This window comes from Morus notabilis, unplaced genomic scaffold (genome assembly GCF_000414095.1).
Source record: "Morus notabilis unplaced genomic scaffold, ASM41409v2 Scaffold29, whole genome shotgun sequence".
In the NCBI taxonomy this organism is placed as follows: Eukaryota; Viridiplantae; Streptophyta; class Magnoliopsida; order Rosales; family Moraceae; genus Morus; species Morus notabilis.
In genome coordinates this window covers 155,295-161,749 of record NW_010363504.1, presented here as the reverse complement: position 1 = coordinate 161,749, position 6,455 = coordinate 155,295, and the positions used below count along the sequence as shown (strand labels likewise).

At 34.2% G+C, this 6,455-nt stretch overlaps 1 long non-coding RNA gene across 1 annotated transcript in view; it reads right to left on the bottom strand.

Annotated features, from left to right (window-relative positions):
* Positions 1 to 5,597: 5,597 nt before the first annotated feature.
* LOC112092762 overlaps positions 5,598 to 6,455 on the bottom strand; it is an 8,140-nt gene continuing 7,282 nt past the window's right edge. The window contains exons 2-3 of the long non-coding RNA XR_002902739.1: positions 6,235 to 6,318; positions 5,598 to 5,693 (exon numbers count right to left, since the gene is read on the bottom strand). This is a non-coding gene — a long non-coding RNA (uncharacterized LOC112092762). The remainder of the gene's footprint in view (positions 5,694 to 6,234; positions 6,319 to 6,455) is intronic.

Genomic DNA, 6,455 nt, shown 5'->3' with positions numbered 1-6,455 from the left:
AGTCCCAAATCCAAATATTTCAAAGGGAAACCACTAGATCCGGGTTCTAGGTCCTGAAACAAGTCCAAAGAACCCAAGATCTCCAATTTCTACTCTAGTTTTACTCAAAATCATCAAAATCCGTTTTGAACCAAAAATAAGTTTTGAAATCCGAAAAACATAGATTCAAGAGGGGTTCTTTCAGTAATCTTACCTCGAATCCTTCTCTTGACGTTGAAAACTCTTTGAAATCGCTCTTGGTTCGAATCCGGTTTTGATTTGAGACACAAATGGGAGAGAGAGAGGGAGAGAGAGCACGGAAGTGTGTGAGAGAGAGAGAGAGAGAGAAACGCACGGGAAAGAAAAAGAAAAGGAAAGAAAAGAAAGGAAAAAGAAAAAAGAAAAGAAAAGAAAAGAAAAATAAAAGAAAGTGACATGTGTAAAATATAACAGTCCAGAAATGTGCCCATACACACTTCTGGATTAAATAAATTACTGTAAATAATTTAAATACCTTAGAATTATTTAAACTCAATTAATTAAATCAGATTAGGCACACTAATAATCTCAATTACCTTAATTAATCTCAATTAATTCTTCAGGGTGTTACAAGATTAAGACGTTTCGTCGGTTAAAATTGGAGTTAAAGCTACGATGGTTCGAGCCTAGGCATGAACTGGACCGGAGACTATTCAAACGAAGCGACGACCATTCAAACTAACCCAGAAGGCCAAACAAGAAACCCAGAATCACTCAAAACTCCTACGGCTAGTCCAAGACATGGCGGATAATATCAAGTTCAAGTGCCAACCTCTCCTATCATGCCATTCCCAACTATTCCCATCACTTAAGAAATAATCCACCATATTCCAGACGCGATAAACAAAATAGGTGGAAATGGAGTTTGAAAAGATGCTTACCAGGGAATCAGGAGCAAGAAAGTTACACGAGCTCTTGAGAAGAATGTCGCTGGAGATCCGTGAAATAGTAAGAAGGGAATGATCCTAGAGAAATTTTGGCAGAGTTTCGACTGCTTCAAGATGTTTTCAAAGTGATTCAAACATGAAGAGACCCTTTATATTAACCTAAGGGCCTCGACCCCCAGCCGTCCGATCAGATACGTTTGCATCTAACGATGGGAGCACAAGAGTTTGATCCAACGACTGGGGAAGGGTGGGAAGCTAAGAGGTCATGATCCAGTGGCCCAGGTTCATCCATTCAAACGAAAAGCCATGTCAGCGTGGCGATTGAACAGACGCGACGTTTGCGCTTCTCGAGGGGTTCCGAAGCACCAGGGCCATCATTGCGAAAAAAGGTTCAGAGTTAGGCTCCCACGCCTGAAGCAAACAAAAGGAGAACCAGAGCAAACCCTAGACCTAGCTCGAGGCAGTCCGAAGAAAAGCCTCGACCTGGGGGGCAACTGTTGTGCGGGAAAATTCACATCGACACGTCGGACAACGATCAGGCCACACGTGGCCCTATGCCTGCCACGCCATGTAGCCCTCGACGCCTGAGCCTCATTGGTCTCTCCTGTATGGCGAAAGAGCTGAATGTATGAGACTGAGACCGTTAACCCTATAAACAGTCGAGGTCTGCGAGACCAGCCCGGGCAAAATAACACGATAAAGTCAGCCGTGAGAGAGGCTACCCTCGGCAGATGTTAACATAAGCACAGACAGTAAAGCTCAAGCAACTGGATCCATATCCCAAGGAAGACCCCTGGGAAGATCATCTGAATATCCCAAGGTTACGTCTAGGTTTGGAGAAGGTCAGTTGCACATGAAATGATTACAAGCCCCTAAAACCGCCTGGAACAGATCACTAGCTACTACAAGGGATCTACAGAGCCGTAATGGGGGGACAAATTGGATGAGTGAATAGTCCAAAAGGTAATGGCAGGCTACGGTATGAACAAAAGAGGCCATAGGCCACTCGAGTGGGCGGACCCCATGAAAGACACGGTCAAATGGTCCAAACCGACTACCATTGGGCAGAGACTCATGCAATATCCACTATAAAAGGGGAAGAGCCCCCGAGAGAGAAAAAGGTTTTTTTCCTGATGTATATGTAACTTGTAAGAACAAAGACAAGAGAAATACAATACAGTGGATGTAGCTTTTATTGAGAAGGGTGAACCACTATAAAATTCATATGTGTTCTTACTTTTATAAGCATTATCTCACTTACTTCATAACCTATTCTAAACCCTAAATATAAATTCCAGCATATTCAATAAAATTATAAGTTCCAAACCGGTAACCCAACGGGCTACCGTGGGGTAATCCGGTAAGGTCTTGTTGACGAAATTACACCGTCAACAGGTGACAATTTAAAATTTTAAAAAAAGAATTATGTATATACAAAATTTTATCATTATTATTACTACTAAAACCTATTAAAAATTATGATATTTTGCAGATACTGTAACTATATATGTAAACTTTTTTTAAATTTTACTGTAAGATACTAAAACTGTCAAAAAATGAAAATTTAGGGACTTAATATGTTTAAATTAAATTTTAAGGATCAAAATGTCAATATGCTTAATATGTTGGGAGTAACAGAGTTATTAACTCCTTTTTTTAAAAAAGTGAATTTTCTACAAACTTGTTTGTTCATGTTATCTACGTCCTAATTTTGTAATTATTTTTAAAAATAAGAACAAAAAATGTTCCTGGTGGTAAAAGAAATAGGGTATTTAGTAAATGTTTTACAGAAATATTTTTGTCTTTTTTCTTCCCTATCAAATTCTCCAAATTTTTTTCTTTTTCTTATTATATCTCTTGTTATTCTCACTTTCGTTTCTTTCTTGATTTTTTTTCTCTCCCTTTAATTACTCGTTTCATTTTTCTTTCTCCTCATTTTCTATATACTAATGAGTTGCTTGTTTCAACTTCCCATATCTTGATTTTATCTTAGCTTTCCCTCGTCTCATTCTCTCTCTCTCTCTCTTCCTCTCTCTCTCTCTCCGTTTACTTTCTCTCTTTATTTTCTCTAGTTAAAGGACAAAATATCAACATGGGAGGAATTATCAAGACTCCAGATATAACGAATTTCAAGGAAAAAAAAAAGGGCAATACCAGGAAGAAAACTTATGAAAAATATACATATGTTTTAGAACTTAATATTTCTTTTTAACTTGTAGGGTATGACAAACATTTTTAAAACATACATTAACAAAAAGTTTTACAGAAAAACATTATATAGCGTGGTTAGAAATCTCAACACAATTTTTAAAAAATGAAATACCAAAAAGATTTGGCACAAAATACGATTAGGATTGTATTGTGATTCATGAGAAATTAGTACTTCAACTGTGTGCCTCTTAGCTTTTGTCTTTTTTTTTTTTTTTTTTTTTTACTTTGCTTCTTTTTTTAAGAGAAATAGTAGAAAATAGGCCAATATAAAAAGCTTAAGAAAGTATATAGGCAAATTTTTAGTTATAAAAATTAATAGGCCATAATTTGTCAAGTTATGGTTCATAACCAGATAAGTTATGGACAAACTTGTTAAGTTATGGTTCATAGCCAGACAAGTTATGGACAATTATGGACAATAACTTGTCAAGTTATGGTTCATAACCAGACAAGTTATTGACGAAAATAATAATTTAACATATTTATTAACTTATGTAAACTATTGGCCTATTAATTTTAATTCATCTCAACTCTTGGCCTATTTCCCTCTTTCTCCCTTTTTTTAATATCAATATCTTTCTCTCTTACTTTTTTTTTTTCAATTTTATTTTAATTTTGCTTATAAAATTCGTTTTTCTAAAATATTCCCTTTTAAATATATATTTTTTCAATTATGTTCATGGGTGTTTTATTTTTTGTTTTTTATTTTTATTTCAATGTTGCTTATAAAATTCTTTTTCCTAATAATTTGCCCTTCAAAATATTTTTTCTCCAATTATGTTGATGAGTGTTTTATTTTTTGTTTTTCAACTCCTTGCTTGCATGATTATATATAAGTTGTTCTTCAACTTTTTGCTTGCATGTTTTTACTCTATACTTGCTTGTTCTTTTGTTTTTGTTCCTTTTTACATATCGTATTTTTATTGGTTCTCATTACATATTATTTTTTTTCTTCAACTCCTTACTTGTATAAATTACTTTTTACCTTTTTGCTTGCATGATTTTAGTTTAATACTTGCTATTTTTATTATTCTCACTGAAATGTATTTTTAAGTTCAACCCAAATTATAATTTGAATCATTTGCATACTTATTTATGTTTTAATAGAGAAATAATTAAAGAAAATAATTATAATTATTCGGTGCACATAGACTTGAAAGACACATGATATACACTTTCCTTAAAAAGCGTTATTTGCCCCTCTCTATTGCTTCGACTTCAACAACAAATTGCTTTCAGAACATGAAAGGCCTTGGTGAATTTGTAGTAAGCAAAACTGAAAACTCATATAAAGAAAATAAGAACACAGTGTATTTGGGAGAGAGGCATAGAGAATTATGAATTTTTGTAATAGAGTTTTAATCCGAATTCTATGTATCTCTTTTATAGAAATTTAAACGGCTCTTGAAAGCACACTTTCAAAAAAAAAAAAAAAAAAAAAAAAAAGATCATTATGGAACGCATGATTATGGAAGGACATCGTCTGATTCACAAGTGTAAATTGGTGACCGAGCGATACTCCAACTTATCGAATATTTGAGCTAAGTCAACTCCGAAGGCTTCTTGTTCTTTGTCCCAAAGAATTATTTCCTTTAATGGCACGTTTATTTATCAGAAGTGGAGAATGAGAATTGAGAATCAATATCAACTTCATATTTATTTATACATTTTTATTTTAAAATGAGAGTAAGAATGTGTAGGTCACACACTAATTTAGAATTGATGAATAAGATTGACACTTTCTCTACCCCCACCGGATTAACACTCTTAATCTTAATAATAAATATGAATTATGATTTTATCCTTAATTCTACCAACAAATTTGTGAATAGAAAAGTATAATCACTATGATTTTTTTTATTGAATCGCAAGTTTATTTTATTATTATTATTATTTTTTTGTGTGTTTATTTGTTGAATCTATGATCAAACCATGTTTTATCCTTGATTGCACAACATCATTTCAAGGATTCGTGGAGATCCAGACCATTCCTAAATGACAGGTTTATATAAATTACTAGATAACACGATATATATATATATATATATATATATATCTATATATAGAGAGAGAGAAGATAAGGATATAGTTCATTAAATTTCAGCCCTCAATTCATTGATAAGGATAATTCCGGATCAACTCAAGAAGAGATTGTCACGCCCCTAAACCGGGGTTGGTGACGTGGAGGCTCGTTTAAAAACTTAAACCTGTTTGAGAGAGTGATTAACAAAATAATTTAATTCCTTTCAAATCTAAAACATTCAGGTATTTCCAAACGAGCCCCTGCATTCAAGAGAAATTTAATTTCAAGAACGGTGGTGGAATTTTCAACCAAACCAGTTTTAAAACCACATCACTGGTATCATGTCAGGAATTCCCACAGGGGTTTAGCATACATGAATATAAACATAAGTAAATGTGACATCAACCACAATCTAGCAACATTTAAGTTTACAAACCATAATCTCTTATACATGCCTTGAAATAAAAGATAGGAGGGTTACAACTCTTTGCTTCCCGAGATCAAGTCCACACCACCGGTAATAGCTACCTATTCCGCACCACTCCTCGCGTCGCCTGGAGGGGTTTAATACATTTAAAAACAGAAAAATGTGAGCGAAAGGCCCAGTAGGATATAGATTTTATAAAGCATTTAAAATAAAGGTACTCACGGTCCGAAGATATACATCCAGAACCGATCATCCCTTTTTAGAAAAGGAAATACTCACAATAGAAATATCTGTATAATGAAAGTGTGCAGCTCATCATACCACTAAACAAGAAGCGGTAAAAATGTCTGTCTAGGAAAAGTACAGAGCCATCATTCCACTAAACAAGAAGCAGATCCGTACGGATTTCGGGACCTGCCCCCCAAGGATGCGATTCCCACATCCCGATCTCTAAGGCCACCATGCATTGTATCATTTCTTAAAATATTTCATTTTAAGAATTGATACGCTTTGAAATCTCATTTCCAAAATCATTGGAAAAACTTAATAGCATTCTCATGTTATTTCTTTAAAATCATTTTCTTTAAACATGTTTTGTTCTAAAACATTTTCATTGGCCAAAATAATTTAAAATGAGGCTAACAAGGATATAGACAAGAATATCCTACCTGTTGGATATCAAACCTGGGCTAGCCTTCAGTTCTCCTAGCCTCCGCTTTCCTTAAAGCCTTAATGCTTGACTTCTCCACTAGCTTCATCACAAATGCAATATCTTAGGAAGTATTTCTCATTCCTAAAACGAATTAAGTTCAATCATGTTTAATTGTTTCCTATTAGTGTGCCTTGACTCAAATCCAATTTTCACAATGATTTTATAATTCAGTTTGGG